Consider the following 27,077-nt stretch of genomic DNA (forward strand, 5'->3'; position numbering starts at 1 on the left):
CAAAAGTTCAGCTGGAGTTGCACAGGAAGGGAAGGAGCAGGAAACACTGGCAACTCTGACACAGTCAATACTGTGGAGTGATAGGCCAGTGAGTTCCAATAAGAAAGTGCAATGGATGACGGAGGATGCAGCTGAAGAGAATATGTCACAGGAAGATTTTCTGGAATAGAATGCCCACAGGAAACAGAGGACAAAAATTATGCTCTCACTTTAGAATAACATAAATTAAGGGAAGAGTTGCTTGATTTAATAGAGATGGCTAGACATCTCTACTTCAGTCAAAGAACTAGATTACAGAAAGTCAAAAAGACCCAAACAAATGAACAACAGTAATCAAGACTATTAACTGAAATTCATGTGAAATAACAGAAGTAAATAGGATGTATTACTGTGCAGCTAAATTAATAATAGAGAAAGTCTTAAAAAACAAAGGATAATAAGGGGAAGGAAGGGAAGAAATCAAATGCCATCATGGAAGTATCAAATAGAGAAAACTATAAAGCAATTAAAGCCAAGTAGTGTCAATGTTAGAAGAGTATAAAAGGGAACAGATCAACAAAAATACTTAGAATGATAGGCATGATAAAAGCAAAGTGCAGTATTAGAGAAAATCAGGATCTTCCATGCACTATAGCAAATAATATACAAAAGATATTGGCATAGGCAGAAAAACTTAAAGATAATATAAAGGAAATATACAAAATAAGCAATTCATGGATGACCCAAAAAGTTTTATAGAGAAGTACAAAACAAAGTGAAAGGAACAGAAACACCACCAAAAAATAATTTTGTAGAAATATCTAAAAAGACTCTGTGGAACATAACAATGATATTGAATGGACAAAAGAAGTAAAAGAAACAGTAAGACGTTAAAATGTACAGAATATAAAATGGGATGAAGTAATGTTCAGAGAAATTGAAAAAAAATTAAGAAAAACTCCTGACTGGAAAACCCTAGGCCCAGATGCAGTTCCTATCTTCTGGCTAAAAGTATTAACATCTTTATACAAAGATTTAGCCCTGAGTAAGAACTATTTTTATGCACACCCTGAACAGACACCAACATTGCAAACAACAAGAAAAATGATGCTCCTTAAGGGTGAACCTGCAAGCTATCCTAAAAACTGTAAACCAATAACATGCCTTCCAATGATAGATAAACTATATACTGGAATTGATGCCAACAGAGTTTATAATCATTTAGAAAAAATCAATTATGGCAATAGAACAAAAGGGTAACAAAAGAAAGTTACAAGTAAACTCTCAGAACTCAATCAACCAGAACTCTCAAGCAACCAGAAAAAAAATCAGAGAAATACAGTACAGTATGAACAATACAATTTTTCATGTATTTGTGGTATGGTATGGTATAGTATAGGGTACAGTATTTATCAGGTCTATTTTTAATAGTAACTCTCAAGCAACCAGAAACTACACTTATCCAGCATCTACCAATACCCATGGATGCCAGTTAACTGAGAGTTTACTTGTATATGGAGCAATGGATCATTTGTTGTTAAATGAAGTCATAATGACAAATTTTGAAAAGGGGAAGAATCTATTGTTAAATAAAGTCATAATGAAGAATTGTTAAAAGGGGAAGAATCTAAGTATGGCAGGAATAGATTACAAAAAAGCATTTGACAGCATCCCATATTCATGGATAAAGGAGTGCTTACAAATGTATAAGATACACATGGCATTTAACAATTAAATCACAGTGACCATAGAACAGTGGCAAACCACTTTGCAGCTAAGCAATGATAAAAGAAAATTATTATCTTAGGGGTAAAATTTAAAGGGGGATATTCCAGGGTAATTCTTTGTCAGCACTTCTCTTTTGTCTTGCCCTTTACCCATTATGCTGTCTACTTAATAGATTAGGTCATGGTTGCAATTTGGCTTCCAAAAACAACAAAGTGTAAAGACTTATCTTCTTTTTGTGGATGATTTAAAACCCTATAGTTCATCATATGAGGTACTAACAGCACAACTAGAAAAGGTCAAAATTTTCTCAGATGATACAAGAATATCATTTGGTCTTGATAAATGTGCAAAAGTAATATTTAAAGCATCAAAGCTGCAGCACCAAAAAAAATATAAGTCTGGGACAGAAATGTGATATAAAGGAACTTGAGCAGGAGGGAGTGTATAAATATTTCAGAACTGAAGAAAGATCGAAAATAAAGCATGAACAAATGTGAACAATACTCAGTAAGTAATATTTTATAAGACTAAAATTAATATTGAAAATAGCTCTGACATCTAGGAACAAAGTCCAAACTATAAACTAATTTGATATTCCTGTTTTTACAGTTTTGGGGTGATTGATTGACCCCAAAAGGTACTGGATCAGTTGGACAGGAAAACAAAAAAAATGCTTCATGCTTATCAAATGATATATAAAAATCAGTGTATACCAATATAGCCCTCATTCTGTGGGCAGTATGGGACTCCTTGAAATTGATTAAATGTGTAGATCTGCAGTCATAGGACTGAATATATATCTGCTGACCTCACCAAATCCAAAGTGAAAGTTTTAAAACATGAAAAGAAAAAAAACTAAGATGACCCCCTGCTTAGTTTAGCAGAAGCATATCAGCGTCAAGCAGGAATGGAAACCAAAGCAGACGTTGACAATAATCAGGCAGCAAATGTGCCAAAAAATAAAAGAAAGAATATTAGGAGGAGGGTCAGATAAGGCAAGAAATGTGGAAAAAGCATAAATATAATTGCAAGTACAGAAAACTTGTGGAATAACTTCATGTTGATCAGGGTTTTACATAAGAATGGTTAAGTTGAGGTGAATTTAAACCAAAAGATGAAAGGCTGATATTAGTGGCCCAGGCCAGTGGACTATGTACACATTGGTTTACAAAGTCCATTCAACATGTGGGAGAAATAGACAAATGCAGGTTCTGTTAAAGAAAACAGGAAACAGTTGCACATCTTGTTGTTGGGTGTGATAAACTAATAGCAGAGGACCTGTATACTGAAAGGCATAATAATGTGGCAAGACTGCTGCATTTGGGATTGTGCATGCATTACAATATTGAAGCAGCTGAGAAGCATTGGAAACATGAGTTACAAAACATTACAGAGAATGATGAAATTTATATAACATGGAATTGTCAATAGTTCAAAAAACAGATGTGAGAAAAACAGATATAGTAGTCCATGAAAAGAAGACAAAAGTAGCATTGATCAATGAAATTGCTGCACTCAGGGGATTACAGTGTTTACATACAGGGAGACACAAAGTTAAAAAAATGCCAGGACTTGCAGGCAGAAACAAGGCAATGTGGAAGAAGGATACCCAGACAATTCCAATAGTAGTAGGAGCAATAGGTCTCATAAAAAAGAATTTCCAGTCTTATTTAGACATGTTGAAAGAAGAAGAAAAAGATTTAGACATGCTATCAACACATGTAACAATATATGACTTGCAGAAGGCGTCATTTCTGGGCACATTGCAGGTGCTGCAAACAGCAGTTTTGGCTAACATCAAAAATTGAAATAATAGTAATTTTATTAACTTTATACTTTGACTTAGGAATGGGGTTCATTCCCATCATGGTATCAGGAACCCAAAAGACTTGGAGGAAACTAAACTGAGAACCATACACAATTTCAACTGTTTGATATGGGACTTTTGTAACTGAGCTTTTCTGTTGAGTTATGCTGCTGGCTGACACTTTAGTTTTCACTATACATGAGATTTGTACCTCTGGTTAGGTCTGTAGTAATTTACAGCAGTACTGTGAAGCTGTAGTTTGCTTTCCAAAGGTGGATATTAACTGACAAAAGTAATTACTGGGGCTTCTGACAGTGCTGCAAGTCAAATATCCAGTAAATGAATTTTCAGTCAGTACGTACCAATAAAATATTATGATCGCTCCACAAGTTAACATTTTTTTTTATCAAAGACCTTCATTTTCATTTCATTGGTGTCATTTTCTCATGTGGTGCATGTGAAATTAGAGAAGATTTTTGTCTGGGAACAAATGAATCAGATAATGTATGCAGATGGCAGTTAGTCATTCATTTCTTTATGAGTCAGAAGGCTGCTATTAGCTCAGATGTACGAAGTGACAAAACTGACAACAAATCCAGCTTTCAGACGAAGCAAAATGCTTCTCATGTGAGCCTGTCACCAGGTCTGAGTGCACTAAACTGTGAGTTCATCTTGTAAAAGCAGCAGATAAACTTGTTTTCTCATTACTATAATGTAATGTATTATATTTCTTACTCTTTCATTTATGCTTTGCCAGATTGCTTCATTTATAACCTTTACTATGTAAACAAGTGATTGGATTTCTGTGCACTGTAAGTGATGACTCTGAAAATGGGTAACATCAAATATCAGGATCACAAAATGCCAAGGAATAGAATGCAGATGACTATTTTCCATAGGAGATCTCTGCTGGTGAGATTTCTGAGTGTGTACATGTTAGTGATTCCTTTGCCTTGGCAGAGTTATCCCTTTTCCACATCTATGTGACCAGAGTTGGTATATGCAAGTTTGGGGGGGGGGTGCTACAAGGGACTTTAAAAAAAACTACTTACCACTGGGATTTTGCTTATTTTAGACATTTGTGTTTGGTGATATGCATCATCCCCATCTTGTCAGTCGGGGTATCATTGCAGATCCATAGTGTTGGATGGGATGCTGATGTCTGCTTGCAATTAGCTATGACTTTGATAAGTTAAGAGCAACAAGCTGCATTAATTCCACACCACCTGAGTGTAACAGCACACAGTCATTGCTCACTTGTACCAGTTGATGTAATAATATGACAACTGTATTTCTCATCCAGTATTCATTTAGGCAGTGGCTTTCATATTCAACCAGCAGTTTTTGAAGTTTCTTGTCTAGTGAATGTATCAACATATCCAGAGGTGTGGAGGTGTTTATTTTGCTTTTAGAAAAATACTGATATTATTGGGAAAGTAGTTTAATGTGTACTTTGGTGGTAATGATCTACTTCAGCACCAAGGGATTATGGGACACATTTTCAGTGGTATTCCTGAACTGTAAAGGACACTTTGGTGACACAGGAAGCTTGAAGCAAATTCATCTGCAATTGTCATTTTGTGACATTTTCTCTCTAGGGAATTCATAAATGCCTCATCTAAGATCACATCCAATCCAGCAGTATTGATGTTATGTGCACATTGAGCAGCAATGCTAATCTTATATGCATGTGTCCAGGTCTCTGTGTACAGTGAGGAGCCTATCATCACAGCTGTAGCAAAGATCCATGGCTAGGTCATGGTAAACTACCTCATGACCACAATGAAGTACAAGCAGCTGAGATAAACATTGACGTGCAAGAGCACCACTGTTGGTCAATGTGAATTTGCACACATAGGCATAGAATGTTGATGTAATCAACTGCAGCAACCATGTATAGAGAAAAATGTGAAATGGAAGAGAAAGTACCACTGATGATCAAGGGTGGAGTAGAAGTTTATACTATAGCAACAGAATCCACAGATATAGACAATATAAAGTGCTAAGGGAGTTGCAGAACAAAGCAATTGTCAAAAAACAGAGCAAAGAAGGTGCTATGACAATACATGGATTTTTAAGAATGTGAAACCTGCACAGTAGAGGTGAGATCCAATAAAGGAATCTGATGTACTAACTTGTACCTATTCTGACAACATTAGAATGTTAGTAGTGGACCTGTAATATACTATGAGTGTCATTTAAAGAAGAAATATTGTGTTACTGTGAGGGGAATCAATCCATCACTTCAGTCCACATGCCAGTATAGCCATAGTTTACTAGCAATGTGAGTCGCAGCAGCAGTCCAAGTAGAAAAGTCACAAAAGATGCATATCAGGGAAATGTAGCAAATGTTCAGACATGGCAAAAGAAGAGCGGCCTCAAGGGAAATGAACCCTTAACTTTTCCATAGATTAGTTTCATAGTAGGGCATTAGCAAGAAAAGACACTGCAGCAGTCTAAGTAAAAGGGATCTTAAAACAAATATAACATAGAAAAGTTGTAAACCAACATACAACCCCAATGAGATCTGAAACGCTCAACCAGACCATTGTCACAGTATAAATAATTGTGTGGGTACACTGAGCCATCAAAATATTTCATATAATGGCAGTAGCTGTACTTTATTTCACATTTGTATGTGAGGCAAGGTGTAGCTTGTTTGCATGACCAACCAGTGCTTGTCAAGGATTTTTAATCATTTTTGCCATAGGCTGTGAAGTGCCATTTCTCTGTATTTGTATATGGCTATTGACTTTTCTCCATGACAATTGTTGCACAACATGTGAGCACAAAAATTATTTTGCATTATATGCCATTTCTCAGCATGTGTGATGTGTGGCTATCTATTTTCTAACCATATTATAGGAGGACAGGACAGATAAAATTGAAAAGAGGAAGCAAGCGGAGAGTACAACACAAGATAAGTATATATGGAATAAGTAGGATGGAGTAGGGATAGGAGTCCATATCTCCCAAATTCCTCACTCAACAATGGCAGTAGAGTAGAAAAATAAATTAGATTATAAGGTACCAAACTCTCCCGTATAATTTATACATTGATCACAGAAATGTTTAATCTCAAAGAAATGGAACACATGGGAGCAAAAAAAAAAAAAAAAAGAAGATATGTTTGAAATCCTGTCTTTGGCAATGGTATTCTCTAGACAAGAGCATTAGCAAGGCAAGCTGCTAAACAATTCAAGGAAATGTTGACTGAAAAACACATTTCAAGTGAACAGAACACATGATAGCAAGACAACAAAAATACACTTAAATGAGATTGAACCCCTGCCTTTGGCAGTGATATTCTCTACATGAGGGACATACCAAATCATGCCATGGAAGTATTTCTGTAAAAAAAAGTTACTGGAAAACACATTTCAGAAATCAGAACCCCTGATAATAGGAGACGAGAAGAGAAAAGAAGAAAAGACTAGAGAAGATCATCATCAACATCATCATCAGCCCCCTTTTTTCTCATTTTTTCTATATGTGGTCAGGATATTGGGTTAACTGTTGCTAAATCTCTCGATTCAGTGCCACCCTCCTGCCTTCTTCAACACTCATGTCTGACTGTCGCAGCTCTTCTTCAACACAATCCATCCACCTCTTTCCTGGATGCCATCACTTCCTCTTACCTTCTTCCTGTCTGTCCCAAATCTTCCTTAACAGACTGTCTTCTGCTTTTCTTCTCATGTGCCCAAACCACCATAATCTGTTCTCTTTGATCTTTTCTGTAATTGGAACTACTTTGTATTCTGCTCTTGTGTTGGCCATAATTTTAAATATATGGCAATAGATAGAGTGTAGGACCTAGGGGTAGATCCACAGAATTATTCTTGGAAAAGAGGGAATTAGTATGGCAGTTAAAACTTAAAGCCTTTAAATGACCAGGGTTTAACAAACTGTGTTCCATTTCTTGTTTGTTGAAAATAAAAGCTTTGCAAAGATAGGAAGTTTTGACTTGCTATCCAAAAGACCTTGAATTTATGGATTTTATTTTATTTTTTGCATATATATATATATATATATATATATATATATATATATATATATATATATATATATATATATATATATATATATATACATATATATATCCCCCCCATTAATTTTAACAATATTAGTGAATTCTGTTCATCTACTGTTTTAAGGAGTGGTGGTTGCTTTCAGATTTTTGGAGGAAAATGTTAGTGTGAATTGTTTATTAAACTATTGGGTGTATTTAAGAATGTTGTTTTAGTAAGTTGTTTTATCTGAAAAAGTTCACATTGTTGAACAAAAGTGCTAATAAAGGACATTTTGGAAGTTAACCTAGTCCTTTTGTTTACACGTTTGAATTTTTTTGGATTACATTTCGTATTTGCAATTTGCTTGGTTCTTTGGGTACTGCCACAGAGCTTCTTTCATCAGTTTGTTGTCCTCATTTCTTCATCTGTCTCACATTGTGCATCCTACCACCTTTCTCAGGCACTTCATTTCCATCACTTCTAGCTTCTTCAACTGTTCTCCCTTAACTGTCCAGGTTTCTGTACCATACAGTAGGACTGGTCGCATCACTGCCTTGTACGCCTTACTTTTTAGATTCTTTGGCATTCGTCTGTCATAGACTATATACCTGATACTCCATGCCAGTTGGCTGCAGCCTCTCTGATTCTAGCTTTGACATCTTCATTCAGACTACCCTTCTCCTCAACCACCTACCTGTTCTACTATCTTCCCTTCTATCTCTATTCTCAGCTTCTTCTGATTTCCCCAATTTGATGCCATTACCACTGTCTTATCTGTGCTTAGTTTCATCCCAAGTGCCTGCAGATTTGCATTTAATTCTCCTATCCTTTGCTGAAGTTCTAGTTCAGAGTCTGCCTGCACTGCCACATTATCTGCATACAGCAACTTTGTTGATCTCTCCCCTCCAACCTGTTTGCTAGTGTAGTCCATCACCAGTATGAACAGCAGTGGGCTCAGAGCTGAATCCTGGTGTACACCCACTCCCACTGGGAACCCATCTGTGAGGCTGAACACTGTTCGTACTTGAGTCATTGGGTCCTTGTACATTGCCTGCACTAATTCTACCAATATTTCTGGGACTTCAAACCACCGCAGTACTGCCAAGATCAGCTTTCTTGGGACCTTGTCATATGCTTTCTCCAAGTCTAGGAATGCCCAGTTGGACTCTCTCCTCATCTCTAGCTTCTTCACAAGTATTTGTCTCAATGCAAACATCGGGTCAATTGTGCTGCATCCTGATCTGAATCCAAACTACTCATCTCCCATCTTACATTCTACTACTCTGTGTATTCATTTATCAATCACCCTCTCCAGAACTTTCATGCAGTGTGATAGGAGTTTGATGCCTCTGTACTGCCCACAATTGTGGATGTCCACTTTTTCTTGTACACTGGCATGAGTATGCTTATTCTCCAGTCATCTGGGATACCCTGCTATACTACCTTCAGGAGCCATTTCTCCCCTATCTCACCCAGCATCTTTATCATATCTGCTGTGACCTCATCTCAGCCTGCTACTTTCCCTGACTTCATCTTCCTTAGTGCTGTTCTTACTTCTTCTAGGGTGGGCTCCTCTTCTTCTCTTATCCTAGGCTGTTTCTAGGGCAGTACAGCTTCTGTGGGTTTTTCTTCATTCAGAAGCTGCTGGAAATACTCCTTCCATCTGCCTTTGATGTCCTCTGGACTGGTGAGTAGTTTGTTGCTGGCATCTCTTATGAAAGGTGTCCGACTATCTTTTTTATCTTTCTGTCTTTGCCTTGCAACCTGATATAGTTTCTTTGTGCCCCTTATTGAGTCACTTTCCAGAAGTTGGTACACTGCCTCTGTTAAATAAAAACAAATTATGACAACACAGGAGGCTCAGATGCAAAAACTTTACTAGTGTACACCAGGAGGCAAAATACCATACAATACAAGTATAGAGTTTTGTCTAACATGATACAGGAAATGCACTATATTATATAGCCATACATTCAAGCTGTGCCCACTTCACTGACGTGGTCAGTCACAGGGCACCTACATCACTATGGTCTACAATATTCTATTCATAAGAAAAAGCTGATGCTAAACTTTTTAAAAGTTTTCCCATGAGAATAATACAGCCTTGCAAAGCACCTGGTCAGTTATAATGTCTTTCTGTAAACGTTATTCTTTCAAGGTTTCAGTCCTGCTCGAATACAACCATCTCAGAGGAAGGAAGAAAGATTTTCAATGCTTTATACATTAATTTTCCTGACCCAGCAGATAATCATTAGTGAAAAACATAAGCTTGCTGAGTTGGCTACTGCCAGGGTCAGAGTTCAAACACACTGCAGCTCCAAAGCTTCAAGCAATTACATGTAAGATCATTCTTACTGCCATATTGTAAAATAGAATAAAATGCATTACATACTATTTGCTTTTAAACTGGCACTTTATATATGTTCAAATACACATTTTTCTAACATTTTCCTCCCTTTTAATACTTTTTATTCTATTCAGAAACATAAACAATATTATATCATTCCCTAGCCTTCTCCTTTAAGGACTTTTAACTAGGCAAGTCATTTGGTTTATATTTCGGAAAGAGTTTCATTTGGAGCCAATAGCTCCAGTTCAATGTCTTGGTACAAAGTCTCAGTTACAGATATATCAACAAATTCTCTGACTAATCTTTTCATACAGGGAATCCCACAACAGACACATGCTCCTAATAAGAGCAGACCAACATAAATAGCAATCAAAATATTCATTAGGATTGAAACCCACCCACAAAATAGACTCAGGAAAAAGTTTGTCAGTGGGTTTGGGCCTGGTTCAGTCATGGCCAATACCTGCTGTATTACCTCTAGGTGATCATTGATTTCATGTCGATTGTCTGGTATGAACGCACAGCATTCTTCTTTGATAAGCGCGCATGTACCACCTCTTGCCGCTAGGGTGAAGTCAAGAGCCATTCGATTTTGCAGCACAACAGTTCTCATTGCATTCAGTTCATCAGTCACAAGTTCGAGAGTGGAAAAAGTTGCATTACTCATTACTTTGAGAAGCTTTGACAATTTTCTCAGCTCCCAGATCGATTTGACTGCTCCATAGGCTGGGAATATTCCAGCCCAGGATATAACACTGTCACTCAAGTCCATATGAGTCAATTTTTCTTTATCTTTCACGGATTGATGATCCTTCCAACCAGCTTCGATTTTTCCCACTGGATTTACAGGTTTTCCGACTGAATTCTCAGGTTTTCGGGCTACATCTCTTACGTTTCGTATCTTACCTAGAGGTAACTCTGCAGTATGCCTTATAGCTGGAACCAGATAAAACAAAAAAACAACTGCCGGACCAATTCTCAGGTAGCCATTTGTATGCTTTTTTCCCACAAACAAAATAACAGTTTTCTACTTTAGTACTGATGCGGGTTAACTCTGAATGAAACATTTTCTTGTCTATAACAGACAATTGTTTATGCAATTCAGGATTTCTCTGCACATCTCTTATTGTTGTTTTCATTAAGCTCAAATATGAATCATAATTTGTGCTACAACTAGTAGTTTTATCTTTAGCCTTAATATAGCATTTATAAGATACAGTTATGTTACAGTTACTCCAACCTACTTGGAGTGTATCATTTTTATAGAAACAAACAATTCCTCTCTGTGTAATAAGCAAATACAATGCAATCTTGTCCTGTGATCTCACAGAACCTGTATCAAAAAGTAAGTTTTCCCAAGTCTCATTTATCCCTAAGGGGACAGTGGACATCAACAGTCCTCCATATGCTGTTGGTATAGCAGTACAAACCCAGCAGTTTGAAATGTTCATAGTCTCTACATATACACACTTCATAGCTAGGTATGTGTTAAAGTTTGGATGCCAGTCTATAGACAGTTCATCACGTTTCTCCACTTTCATTTGTATGGTTATATGCAGGAAAAACCACAACAAAAGGAAAGTCACCACAATCATAGTCAATAGATGTATAGTTAGCAAGATGGTTAAACAATATCTTCGGGGTTGGTTTGTATTTTTACTCATTTTGCTCTTGGCCATCCTGCCTTTGTTGTGTATTAGTCACAAAATGTTTATCAAGCTGAAAATTCTTTACCGGTTTACAGTGCGTCAGGTGGACCCAGGACGACCTCTCAGCAACTGTGACTGCAGTAGCCGTCGCCAACAGTACCTGGTACGGACCTTCCCACTTCGGACATGTCCAGTTCTTCTTCTTTATGACTTTCAGCCACACCCAGGACCCAGTGGTCAGCACCGCTTCTAATGGTCTGGTCTGTTCTTTATCTGAAAAAGAGTTCAACTGCAAAACAGTTTTATTTGTTAACAGTTTCCTCATGTGACTAGCTAATGAGCTGTCAGCCTCTAGCTCTGCAGGCATGAGAGCTTTCCACTGTGGCACATAATATGCCCTTCCAAATATCACTTCAAAGGGGGTCAAACCCTTTACATTCGGAACTGTTCTCATGTTCAGCAGTGCCAAAGGCAAACAGCAAATCCAATTTTTCTGTTTCATTTATTAACTTCCTCAACTTGCTTTTTAAAATTCCATTGTACCTTTCCACCAGTCCTGCAGACTGTGGGTGGTAAGCACAATGATTCTTCAAGGAGATCCCAAAGAATCTCCCAAGTTGCTGAATTGTCTGATTAACAAAGTGTGTCCCATTGTCACTATAGATTCTTTCCGGTATGCCAAATCTAGGAATTATTTCTTTTATTAGGGCTTTTGCCACTGTTGCTGCATCTGGATTTTTAGTTGGAAAAGCTTCTACCCATTTGGAAAACATGTCTATAATTACTAAACAGTATTTTTTCCCTTCACATTTGCTCAGTTCTATGAAAGCCATACAGATAGTATGGAACGGATATGGTGGTATAGGAAAACTCCCTTGCTTGGGTTTGAATGCTCCTTGTGCATGATGTTTATTACAAATGTGACATGCTGCACAAAATTTTTGTGTAAAGTTCGTGAATCCATATGTCTGGAATATTCAATTTACTAATTGTACCATCCCCCCCGTTGAGACATGGCTCTGCCCATGGCTCAACAAAGCTGCATATCTAAATAAATTAGACGGCAATATTAGCTTTTTCTCTTTGGAGATGTACAGTCTGTTTTCGAGGATTGCACCTCGTTTCTCCCATTTCTGTTTCTCGCTTTTGTAGTTAATGTCTGCATCGTTTTTAACATGTCTAAATCTAAAATCTCAGAGGGTTGTAATTCCTCATTCAAAAATAAAGTTTCTGAGTCTGAGGCTGCCTGCTTTGCAGCTGCATCAGCTCGTGCATTACCTTTTGAAATCTTATCCTGTTGTTTTGTATGAGCTACACATTTACAAATAGCTACTTTGGTAGGTAACTGAATAGAATCTAATAAGTTCAAAATAAGTTGCGCATGATTAATCGGTTTACCAGTAGATGTTATCATTCCCCTATTTTTCCATTGCTGTGCAAAAACATGCACTGTAGAGAAAGCATACTGACTGTCAGTATATATGTTCACACATTTGTCTTTCGCTAGAGTGCAAGCCCGTGTTAAGGCTATCAATTCTGCTGCTTGAGCAGACAGGTTATGCTGTAGGGGTTGGGCTTCTAAAATCTCTGTATCTGTGACTACTGCATACCCTACTAGATTTTTCCCTGTAGGACCCTTTCTGCATGAACCGTCCACATAAAATGTCACCTCGGCATCATCCAAGGGCATATCAGTGAGGTCTTGTCTGGGCAAAGTTATTTGCTCAATTTCCTGCAGGCAACTGTCTGGTGTGCCATCCACAGGGGTTGGAAGTTATGTTGATGAATTTAATGTTGTACAACGTTCAATTACCATATGAGGTTGGCTCAGCAGTATGGTCATACATGAAAGATGTCTAGCAGGAGATAGATATGCTATTTTCTCTTGCAATAAAATTATTGCAACTGCATGAGGCACTCTCAATGTGAGAGGATGGAATAACACCAATGAGGCCGAAGCCTGCACTGCCATTGCTGCTGCAACTACTGCTTGTACACAGTGAGGCAAAGATCGTGCCACTGGGTCTAACTGTGATGAATAGTAAGCTATGGGGCATTGCTTATTCCCATGCTGTTGCGTCAGAACTGACGTCATGTATCCCTGTTTACAATCTACGGTTTGAAAAAATCTTTTGTGGTAATTTGGAAGTCCTAAAACTAATGATGAAGCTATCAATTGTTTTAGTCTGCAGAAAGCTGTTTCTGCTTCAGGTGTCCATTGTAATACATCTTGTGCTGCCATTGGTGTTTTATATATTAAATCAGCCAATGGAGCAGATTCTAAAGCATAGTTTGATATCCAGCTTCAACAAAAATTAGTCGTTCCCAAGAAGGACATCATTTCCTTCTTGGTTGCTGGTTTGGGTGCCTGTAAAACTGCGTTTTTTCTGTCTTCGTCTAGTATTCTACCTTCATTGGATATTACATATCCTAGGTATCTAACCTGTTTTCTCCAAAGTTGTAACTTGCTTTTGTTTACTTTGTGTCCTTGTGCTGCTAAAAATTTCAATAATGCTATTGTATCTTCCCTGCATTGCTGCTGGGTAGGGGCTGTTAGCAAGATGTCATCTACATAAAGTAGAATCTGACTACCTCCTGGTGGAGTAAATCCTGCCAGGTTGCTAGCCATTTCTTGTGCAAATATTGTTGGACTTTTACAATATCCCTGCGGTAGCCGAGTATAGGTATATCTTTTACCTTGAAATGTAAATGCAAACCAATACTGGCTATCAGGATGTATAGGTATTGAAAAGAAAGCATTGCTTATATCTACCACAGTAAAATATTTTTGTTGTGGTTTCAAATCGTTCAGCAAGGTGTGTGGGTCTGGCACCATAGGTGCTCTAGGTATTATTGCATTGTTTACAGCTTGTAAATCTTGTACCATCCGCCATTCCCCATTTGCTTTTTTAACAGGAAATAGAGGGGTATTACATGGTGAATCTAGAGATTCTACGAGTACTCCTTCCTTGAGTAATGCTGCTATTATAGGCTTGATTCCTTGCTCCGCATCTTTCCTCAAGGGGTATTGTCTTTTTTGTGGTCTGAACGCTGATTTTGGTGTAATGGTTACTGGTCCTGCTTTTCGAATAAATCCTACATCTGATTTACCTGTTGACCAAAGAATGTTTGGTATATCGCACAGGGCTTTTTCTTCTTCTTCTAACAAGAATGCTAATCAGCTGTCTTCACTAGTTTGTAAGTGTACAGCTGGACGTGTTTGTGTTAGCCAATTCAATTTCTGTTTTTGTACTCCCTGTTCTGATAATTCTAAATCAGTTTGTTTTTCTCATTTTGTTACTTTTTCTCCTAAATCTGCCCATTTTACATCTTTATTTTTGTCAAGCTGACATGTGGCAGTCTATTAGATTTATACAGTGCCATGAATTCCTGAGGTAGTGAACAGCTTACTACACTGTTTCCCTCAGTATCCCAATATAAGGTTCGTAATACTAATCTGTTAGCAGGATTTTTGAATAATTCTTGCTCATATTCTTTATCAGGTCCTGGCATACTACAGTAGTATAGAGTACAATGTAACAAATGCTGTTGGTCAGTGTCAAGGGAGGGGACCTTACTAATGGCTACATTCATCAGTTCCTCAGTTACTGGACCAGTCGTAACTAGATCCTGGCTGTACCAGTAAAAAGTTTCACCCTCCGATCGCACTACAAAAGTATCCATTTGTCTTTGTGCCTCCATACCCTGCATAGTAGGAACTACCGCTATGCCAAATATCTGCATAAGATCTCTTCCCAGTAAGTTTACTGGACATTTTGCAGAAACTACAATTTTACTTTTTTGAGTCATACCTGAAACAGGGTCAGTTATTGCTATATCATGGGAGAGTGGCTCCCTATATAGCTGTCCATTTACTGCTTTCACTAATATATAGTCAGGTGATTCAGAGTGTTCTGGTAACTTTGAAGGGTGTATCAAAGTTCGCGACGCTCCTGAGTCACACAAGAATTTCACTTCCCTTCCTTCCACCAGAAGTGTAACTTCCGGTTTTGTGTCTGCCAAATAGAGCTCCAAGCTCAATAATGCCAAATCTAAAATTTCACTTTCTTCATCCTCTACATCTGCTTGCACTTCCTCTGTTCCTTCCACTACATTTACACTTGTCCTTTGTTTGTTAGCCTTTCCTGATGATTTTTGATTTTCATCACTATCATATAGTCAGTCCTCATCACCTTCATCTTCTGTAATTGCCTTTTTATTTAGCCTGCAATCCCTTGCTAAATGTCCTTTCTTACCGCACTTAAAGCACTCACCTTTCTTTTTTCTCTCTTCAAAATCCTCTGACCTTTTGTCAGATTGTTTATTACCCTGGGTATTTTTCTTACCCTTTTTACTCGACTGTACTACAAAGACTTCTGCTCCGTCTTCAGCTGTGAAGACCTGTGTCTTCTTTTTCTTTTTACTATTAAAGTGTCTTTCAGCATGCCTAGCATACTCAAGTAAGGCTTGTAACCTGCTTGTTCGATGATCTATCATATGCTTTGTAATAAAGCTACTGATAGGTGCAATGCAACCTTTCAAAAACGCATTTTTCAGTTGCTGTTCATACGAGGTATCATGTGTCTGACTTTCAGAAATAGGCATACCACTATGGTTATTGAAGCATTCCAGCAATCTACCATAGTACCCATCTACAGTTTCATTATCTTGTTGTATGCATTGGTAAATGCAAGTCCAGTCTGCTCAAGGTTTCCATTTTTCAGAAATTCGGTCTGTAAGACCTTTCACTCTGTTGTCTAATTCTGCGTCACTATGGGGGAGTGGTTTAAGCTCTTCGTTACGAGAGTTCCAGGTGCCACAAATCATGTGCCAGTCTGGACCTACAATCTGTCTAACTACCCTTTCTACTTCTTCCCCATTCAAGTGGTAGCTTAGTCTCATACCTTGTAAATCTTGTATAAATTTTTTGTAATTAACTTTCGGATGGGGGATTCCCTCTGTAGCTTTCTGAATGTCTTCCGGTGTCCATGGTCTATATACTAGGAGAGTTGGGTCCTGCCCTTCCTGCCCTGCCTGAGGATTCGGTACCTTGATTAGTGGACAGATTTCTTCTTCACTCTCTTCTAGTGTGTCTCTCCCTATTTGATATAAATCTGTGTCCCTAAGTGTTTTACGTGTCCGGGATCTAGTTTCAATAGGTTCTCTAACAAATGGTTTTAGTGCTCCTGCAACCTCAGGATAATGTGGGGGTGGACTAGCCTGTCCTCCTGCTTCATATCCTGAAAAAGGCATTGGAGGGGGCGGAGGGGGAGGGGCCGTCGCTATTACTGTATTATTATCCTTTTTGTCTAAAAATAATGTTTTCGCATTTTTAATTTTCTGTTCCCTTCGGTTCACTTCCTCAATCCACCTATGTGCCTGAGGGATGCCTAATCGCCGTTGCTTTTTTGCCTGACCTTCTGCGTCACATTTAAGCTGTTTTAAAAGTTTAACTAATGAAATTTTATTTAATTTACCGTCAAATTCGTATTTATTAATCCATTTTGTATAATACCTTACGTTATCTGCTCGTTGTGTTTGCATATATTTTGCGTCATCAGTTAGGGGCGGATCTCGCGATTTTTTAGTGCACTGATTTCCCATGTCAAAAGAAAAATGTTACGTAACCCTTTTTACCACGTGGTATCTCAGTTCCTTACACAGTTTATCTAGAATAACTGCCTACCTTATTCTGTTTCCCTGATCTCTGACAAAATATACAGTAATTTCCTTTTCTCCCTGATCTGTATAACAAATCTATGACAATAACATTTACTGTAACCTAGTCCCTGATCTAAAACAGAAAAAAGGCAAAAATCTTCCTACCTGAGCCTCTTGGGTCAACCAGTTCGAGACCGCTCTTCGGCCGCAGATCAGAAAAGTGGTCAGCCTCTCAAAACGACAATTCAGTCGGAGGTCCTTGTGTTTCAAGAAGAACCGTTTCGGTAGCTTCTCCTGCGCAGTATTCGACCACCGATACACTCTGATCTGTAGCTATCGAGGGCTTCCGGTCCGAAGGACCAAACTGTTAAATAAAAACAAATTATGACAACACAGGAGGCTCAGATGCAAAAACTTTACTAGTGTACACCAGGAGGCAAAATACCATACAATACAAGTATAGAGTTTTGTCTAACATGATACAGGAAATGCACTACATTATATAGCCATACATTCAAGCTGTGCCCACTTCACTGATGTGGTCAGTCACAGGGCACCTACATCACTATGGTCTACAATATTCTATTCATAAGAAAAAGCTGATGCTAAACTTTTTAAAAGTTTTCCCATGAGAATAATACAGCCTTGCAAAGCACCTGGTCAGTTATAATGTCTTTCTGTAAACGTTATTCTTTCAAGGTTTCAGTCCTGCTCGAATATAATAGTCAGTTCAGTTTTGTAATACACTTCTTTGTTCTTCTCGCAACATTACTTTTAGCAGCTGTGCTTTATCTCTGATAATATTCGCAAGGCCAACCATCTCAGAGGAAGGAAGAAAGATTTTCAATGCTTTATACATTCATTTTCCTGACCCAGCAGATAATCATTAGTGAAAAACATAAGCTTGCTGAGCTGGCTACTGCCAGGGTCAGAGTTCAAACACACTGCAGCTCCAAAGCTTCAAGCAATTACATGTAAGATCATTCTTACTGCCATATTGTAAAATAGAATAAAATGCATTACATACTATTTGCTTTTAAACTAGCACTTTATATATATTCAAATACACATTTTTCTAACAGCCTCCAATGCCCTATTCTTTGCTATTGCAGCTTCTTTCTTAGCTTCTTTGTTAGCCAACCAGTTGTCCTTCTAGTATGGTCAGTCTTTTCTATCTCCCACTTCTTCCTGCACGCCTTCTTTTTTTGATGACTTCCTGGACTTCTGCATTCCACCACCAGCTTTCCTACCTGCATATATTTTCTGTAGTCCTAACACATGCTGTTTTTAGGTGCTGCCATTCTTTTTCAACTCCACCTATTTCCTCCTCTTCTTGGGGTGCTAGAGCCCCGAGTAATTCCTTGAACTGTTGTACTTTCTCTGCAGTCAACTTCCAGGTCTTTAGCCTGGTCTCTGTTGAGCTTAGAGCCTTCTCTGACCACTGTTTGCAGCTGATTGTGGTAACTAGTGGTGACTGCTTCACTGGGGATGACTTTGCGGAAGTCTACCTGAGTTGCATGTTGACTACTCTTGCATATGATCTTGTGACTGTCTCTCTTTCTGAACCATGTGTTGGCCGCCATTTGCCAGACAGAAGTCTAGAATGGCTTCTCCTTCTTTATTCCTGTTGCCCCACCCAAGCAGTTCTCATATCCTGTTCTGTCTGTCACATCACCATTATCAAGCCCAATTCATGTTGCCCTGCTTTATCTAGTAGGTCCTGCAACTTCTGTCTGAATGCACTCTTTTCCTCACTATCACAACCCTGCTAGCCTGAGATTATTAATACTGCCCTATCATTACACTGGAGTCTGACTGCCATGAGTATGTCATTAATTCTGATGATATCTAGCCTGTCCTCCACCTGTGAGTAGCAGACTCCAGATGTCACGCCAAGTAGCTTTGCTGCACTTCCCTTCCATCTCATCTCTTGGATACATAGGATGTCCAGCCTCCACAGTATCATCCACTTCCAAGCTGCATCCTGTCAGTGAACCTACATTAAACGTAGCAATTCTCAGTTCATGTTTGGCAGGTTGGTTGGTTTACATCCAGCTTTCGCTCAACAGAGCTATCCCAGGTAACCCAGGCTGGGCAACTAGACAACCAGTTGCTTATTGACCTAGGGGCTGCTGGGTTTTACGGCTGACACACACTGACACCTCACACCCTGCTACGGTGCACAGTCTTTGATCCATCTTCTCCTATCTTGAGGATACTGTGAACTACAGTAGATGCCCAAAGCAGTTGGTCTGTACAACGCTTCCCACTACAGGGCACCATGTAGAGTCTGTGCTGCTGCCTACAGCACTATTCATTGGTGAGTTTGAGATAGAAACACTCAGTATGTTTTTCTGACATGGGAGAAACCCCACGAAGACACAGGGAGAACATGCAAACTCCAGACAGGCATTGGTCTCCAAACAGGCATTGGTCAGAGGTCAGGACCTTGTACCTTGTGCATGGAAGGAGAAGACCTTAACAACTAAGCTATCTGGTCTCTGATAGAGAAGATAACTACACCTGAATGTATGTGAACCAGTGCCTTTGTTGCTGATGTTCCCCTAGAGCAATATGTGAGCTTGGCATGCCATAGAAGCACTTGTAGGGATGGTTGCGGAAAAACACATTTCAGGAGAACTGAGGCCATAACAACAAGAAAGGAGAACTATATCTGAAGGTATTTGAATCCCTTTCTTTGCCACTAAGCTTCAGCAGACCAATGCATCAGCAATGTATGTCATAAAGGTCCTCAGAGAGAAGGTTGCTGAAAAACACATTCAGGAAAATGGAACCGATGACAGCAAGAAAAGAAAATAACACCTGCATGGATACAAACCCCTGACTTTGTCACTGATATTCTCTAGACCAGGACAATAGCAAGATATTCCACAGAAGCACACCTAGAAAAACACATTTCAAGTGAATGTTAGTACAGTGTGAAATACTTAAAAATGGACAGTATTGAACAGCATGCAAGAATCAGTGGATTAAAAAGCTTCTCCATGTGTATTTGTAATCCATACATCACTGCTTGACTACACACTGAGCCGTGGAAGTAAATAGATTATGTACATTAGGTTTATCTTTTTCATAATTGAAAAGTGATGCATGTTGCCGATCATCATATATATATAACTGATGGCAAGTTATTGGCTGAGGAAAACAGACCTAGCTGGATCTGAACCCTTGCTTTTCTGACTGTTATCCACTCAACAAGGCTATTAATGAGTGAAGCCACAGAAGACCTTATGGTGAATTTGGCAGAAAACACACAATTCAAGGAACTATCAAAAAGAACTGAAGACTAAAAATGAACGTTGTTAAACTACAATCAAACATCAGAGGATCAAAACCCTCCACTCAATGTGTATTGACAATGTACACAAAACTGTTCACCTTATTTTGTATTGGAAGAGTAAGTGATTTGCATGTGTATGGATTGCTTTGCAAGCCAGTACAAGGAAGACCTCATTGAATTTCAGCCCCTGCTTTTCTAATTGATATTCTATACACCAGTGCATTTGCAAGTGAAGCCACAGAAGAACTTATACATAATATTTCAGAAAACACACAATTCAAGGGGATGTTAGAACAGAGCTGATACCTTGTGTGATAATTGTATGTTAGGTTATTGTGTATGATATGGATTTTCTTCATTTTTGTGATTAGACAAGAAATAAACTCATTGTTTATGGCAAGGCAAATATGAAGGCTTCAAGGGACTGGAAACCAAGCCTTTTGTACTCCTATATCTAGGAGAGCCACTAAAGCTGTTAGGGTGCAAGGGATCACTGAAAGGATAGTTAAAAGGAAAATGCAGCACATTTGCAGAGGGGATACCAAGCAGTGTAAAACACCATACAATCCCCATGTGAACTGAACACCCCACCCAGTACATTGACACAGTAAAAATCATTTCATGAGTACAATGAGTCATCAAATGGTTAGAATAAAGGCATTTGCATAACTGTACAGTACATTTGCCTGCAGACGTGCTTAACTCATTTCCACAACCAATGGCAAAACTGCAGCACATTCCAAGGATTTTTCTTCACTTTTTCCATAGAAAAGGAAGTATCAATTCTCTGTGGTTATATATGAACATTGACATTACTCTATGATAACTGTCATGCAACATAAGACCACAAACAGAGATGTTTCATAAATCATTTGTGTATATGTGTGGTTATGTTTATCTATTTCTGGACATATTAAAGGATGGAAATGGGAGTATATGACAGAGGTGAAAACAGAGAAGCATGCAGAGTGCGAAACACAAAGTGAGCCAATAAGAACTGACCTGGATGGAGACAGGTTAGAAACATAACTCACAACATCATAGCTCAGCAGTGATAGACAAATCCATATTTATGTTTTGTTCAAAAGAAACAAACTCCCTGACAGAATTTACAAATTTGATAATAGGAATGTTTCATTTCAGATAGGAAGACAGTAGAAATACACCTCGATAGATCTGCACTCATTTCTTTGTCATTGATATTCTCTAGACCATTGCCTTAGCAAGTGAAACCACAGAAAAACAAAGAGTGAAAGTATCAGAAAACACATTTCAAGGCAATGTTAGAACAATGTTGAGGACTGAAAACCAAACATTGCAGAGGAATTGCATACAATTACATGATGGAAACAGAATTTTTTTAAATCAACATACTACCGCCCATGGATTAGAAGCTTATACCTAATGCTGTAAGAATGGACTGATAACATCCAGAATAAGATGAGCCACTGAAGTCATTACAAGAAAAGCATTATCTTTACCATATTTCATAGTTGCTTGGTGACGTGCACCTTCACACATCTCAATTGTTCAACCGATGCCAACATCCTTTGTGCATGTCGAGGATTTTTCTTCAGATCTGCCATAGGATGAGAAGTGCTATTTCTCTGGGTTATATATGACCATAGACATTGCTCTCTGTGAACTGTTGTAGGAACAAAGAAAGATGCTTTAAATATATAAGCCCTTTTTGTCCATGTGTGTAGTGCACTTTTTTTGACCAGATTAAAGGCTGGAAATGCGAGTGTAGGACAAAGATGAAAAGAGGAAGCAAGTAGAGGGTAGAATGCAAATGTGAGCAAATAAGAAATGAGCAGGATAAAAGATGGGTGGAAACATATCTCTCAACTTCTTTGCTCAATAGTGATTGTTGATTTATATATAATATTTGTAATTATTTTGGTAGCGTTGTCGCCTCACAGTTAGACGTTGCCCGTTCGATCCTCAATTAGAGCGTCTTCTGTGTGGCGACATGTGTGAACGGGCGTTCCTTCATTGAAGGTTGTGCGTTAGGCCCGGCAAGCCAGCACATAAAACTCTACTGCCAATCATTAGCGGACCAGAGTTCCGCTGTGGCGACCCCTAGCCCGGAAAAAGCCAAAAGACACAAATACAAACAAACATTTACTAACAGTAATTATCAATGGTTTATCATACAACTATATTTTTTAGGGTAAGCAACTGAGCAATTGTAGCGGGTCATGTCTACATTACTAAAAATATCCAGAACATTGAGATATATGGATGGGAGTATTTTATTTATCTTTTTCTTTGGATTTTTGTTTGTTTGTTTGTTTGTTTGTTTGCTTGGTTATTTGGTTGTTTGTTTGTTTTTGTGGGACAGCTGCCCTTTTATTTTTTATAGAGGACGGAAAATTGGGAGAGGAACTCAGAAAAGTGACAAGAGACAGCTGCGTAAAACAGGGATGATAGGTCACACGGATAACAGACAAGACTCACAGGGTGAGTTAACACAATGAGTACGGATGACTGACAAGACTCACAGGATGTGGGATAACACAGTGAGTGAGAGAGAATGCAATAGTATAGGAGACATCAGATAAAAAGAAGGAACAAAATGGTGAGGGGAGGAATATGCAATATATGGGGTGGGCATAGACATAAAAATGAGGGGAATACCAGGTTTAGGGATAAGATTTGGCATTCAGAGATGCAGACTCTGCCAACTTAGACTCAATGGGATATTAATAATCATCCTGTGAGCCATCACCACTGGGCCTTACCTCAGGAGCTGGAGAAAACTTTGGGTAGGAAAGAAACTGAATGAGTTGATAGAACAAGGTCTCTATACAGCCAGTGTGGGTATCCACACTCCTGTCTGCTATAACCTCCATATGCTCTGACAGCTCCTGATTGGTACACTAAATATTATGGGTCATTTCCCTTTTAAATATTAGTACTTGTTTTTAATTAGTTTATTGGATTAATTACAAGTGTGTGTGTGTGTGTGTGTGTGTGTGTGTGTGTGTGTGTGTGTGTGTGTGTGTGTGTGTGTGTACATATATATATATATATATATATATATATATATATATATATATATATATATGTATAATTGATTCAACATGGTATTTATCTGATGAAGTCTGAGGAATACTTGGATGAAAATGTTGTTTCTTTATTTTGAGTTAAAGTGCAATAAATCTACGAGCTTAATTTTACAGCCACGAGTGGTAGAGTGCTTCTTACTACTGTCCTTTTCTTTTTTGGTTTTGGTTATTGTTGGGCAATAGTTCCTCCTGTTCTTTTTAGCTCCTGATTGATGATAAAAGTGTGACCTCTAACTTGCACTGCTCCTGGTGGATATCAATGTATCACCCTCTGGTGTATGGATACCTGATAAGGTAGGGCAGGAGATAGAGAGGAAACTGTGGCAGCTGGGATGTAGTGATGTATTAGGTGCCTCTGATATTGGTAATGCTGCTTCAGCTACCTGTGGGTATCTGTTGTGGTCAATGAAGGTCCGTGTACTGCTGCATACAATAGTAACAGAAATAGGGAGAAGGATAAAAAATAAATATATGAAAGAGAAGGGATAACAACAAAGAGAGTGTAGGAAGAGATATACAATGAGAAGAAAATTGCATTCTTAACTGTGTTGATACTCATACAGTGAGTGAAAGGGGCTCTAAGCCAAAAGCCTACCTCACATGCAGTCTGTCATAAGATCAGACTAAGCGCAAGAGCTATTTATCAAGAAAGATATCTGATCTTGTAGAAAATGATGCTATTTCAGTTTTGAGAAGAATGCAATTCTACACATACATAAAAAACATACTGATCACACAATAAACATGACAAGCTAAGGTGAGAGATAAGGGTCAGATATGTGCACTATCTATTATGAAATGCCCAGCCAAAGAATAAGTATTGATACTACATATATGAAACCTGCAGTGGTGCATTCATATTGCTGAAACCTGTAGTGGTGCATTCATATTACTAAGATGGCATTTACTGTGCCATGCCAACATGTTTTGGGGTGAGGGATGAAACCACAGCTATCCAAATAATCTCACTCTTCATACACTTAACATGATGAACTACTTTCCCACCTATTAAGGTACTGACATGAAAAAAAATCACAATTCTAACATTACAAAGTCATACAAATTCCATTAAGCCACAGTGGTGCAGCGGTAGCATTGTTGCCTCACAGCAAGAGGTTCTCCTGTTTGATTCACGGCTGGAGTGCCTTCTGTGTGGAGTCTGCATGTCCTCCCCATGGTTGAGTTGCATTCGGAAAACATGCGTGAATGAGCATGCCTTCGTTGAAGGTTGGGTGTCGGGCTGGCAACTCGGCTCCATAAAAATCTACTGCCAATCATTAGTGGACCGGATTTCGGCTGTGGTGAGCCCTAACCAGGAAAAGCCAAAAAGACAAACAGATATGCCAGTACTGACAGATGTTGTACTGCTGTAGAAATTATTTTTGAATGGTTACAACTGTTTCTATGTAAATAGATGTGTCTTTTGAAACTGCAGGTATAATTATCATGGCACTCTTGTAGGTGCGCTAGTCTGCTCCTATGCATTTCACTGTTCCCTTTGATTTCTGCAGGGACAAGGGATATAACAGGACATAATTAGGAACTGTATGTTGGTATGCATTGGCAGGGTATTTTCTCCAAGTCTTTTGGGCTTTTACTACCATGACGGGAATGGACCCCATTCCTAAATCAAAGTATGATTAAAGTTTATGAAATTAGTATTGTTTCAATCTTTGATGTTAGCCAGAAGTGCTCTTCACCTGCAATGTGCCCAGTACTGCAATTCATATTGAGTTACATGTATCATTAACGTGTCTAATTTCTTACAGAATGGAGATGGTGATAATGCCATAACCTCAGCCTCCCATCAGCCAATGACATCAGTCTCGTGTCAGCTCAACACTATAATGGTGATGGCATTGTATAGGTGACAGCCTATCCAAACTATTCCAGGTATCAGCCTCAGCCTTATACCAGGACTCCATGTAGCCCTCCTGCAGGAGCCTCTGTCTGTTCTGCTTATGGAAGATATGCAGAAAAATATTGGATTCCTCCTCACACTACCTCTGTGCTCTAAAAGGATCATTACCCAAACCCTCACCTTCTACAGCCATAGTCATCTCATCTTCAAAGATAATAGGAAAAATGTCAGAGAACTGATGACGAAAACAATTCTCACATGTCTCAGCCTTTGTGCAAAGTTGGTCATTGATGGGAAGTTCATTTGAAAAATGGATGGCAAAATAATAAATATAGATACTGTATTACTATGATTCAAATGGCACTTTAAGGGGTGAACTATGGCAGTTGTCCATCCCTCTATTTGCTGCTGAAAATAAATGCTTAACAGTTTCTCTAACTTCAGATGGTTAATTATGGGATGACAATGCTCTCTACACTAACATAATTGCCTTTCCGTACATGGATGGAGCTGGCTGCAGTGCTCAGGTGTGTTCAAATGTCATGTCCCAGATATGCTCAGAACTAGTTCAAAATGATGTGAAGATTACTGATCCTACAGACATTGCCAACATACTGGCTGACAGGTTCAGTGCAAACTTCCCCCAAAAGGAGAGATATCTATACCAAGCGATTGCAGCCCCCCAAACATCTCCAACGCCCAAGTGAGAACTGCTCTCTCCAAAGCAAAAAACACAGCATCCATGGGACCTGATGGTGTCCCCGGCTGTGTGCTCCACGAACTCAACGAGGAATTAAACCCACAGCTAGGACAGCTGTTTAATCATAGTCTTACCTCTGGATACGTACCCAGGGAGTGGCGCACTGCAACTGTGGTCCCACTTCACAAAGGCGGTGCCTCCACCGACCCTGGAAATTACCGGTCCATTAGCTTGACAAGCCTTATCTGCAAAGCCATGGAGAGGATCATAATGGACCTCATAAATAAAGACATAGAATTTGCAGACTTTGGATCCATCTCAGTCTGGCTTTGTCAAAGGCAGATCATGCCTTCTAAACTTGGTTGACTTTTTCGAACCAGTCACCAAAGCCATTGATGAGGGAAAGGCAGTCCATACAGCCTACCTCGATCTGGCGAAGGCCTTTGATACAATACCCCACTCGGGTATCATTGAAAAACTCATCAGCTTAAATGTTAACCCATACATCACAAGATGGGTTGCAAACTGGCTGAGTGACAGAACCCACAGGGTCAGAGTTGCTGGCGCCATGTCAGACTCAAAGCCTGTCACAAGTGGTGTACCACAGGGCTCAGTCCTGGGCCCACTCTTGTTTGGCATCTACTTTTCCAGTACAAGCAAACACAGGAGGGTTATGGCTGACAAAGTTTGCAGATGACTGCAAACTGGGCGCCATAGTAGAAAACACATCTGACACAGATATCCTTCAGAAGGGTCTCACAGAAGCGGATAACTGGTGCCAGAGCCATGGCCTAAAGTTAAATGCCAAAAATGCATAGTCATACCCTTCGGGAAAAACAAGGTTACCCTAGCTACCAAATAGGTGGCAATCCACTGAGTACAGAAGAAGTTATCAGGGACCTGGGGACCCAGGTTGATAGTAGTCTGTCATTCGACACCCATGTAGCTAAAGTAGTTAGG

The sequence above is a fragment of the Protopterus annectens genome, chromosome 6.part0 (genome assembly GCF_019279795.1).
Source record: "Protopterus annectens isolate FY-2018-M chromosome 6.part0, PAN1.0, whole genome shotgun sequence".
Taxonomy (NCBI): Eukaryota; Metazoa; Chordata; order Ceratodontiformes; family Protopteridae; genus Protopterus; species Protopterus annectens.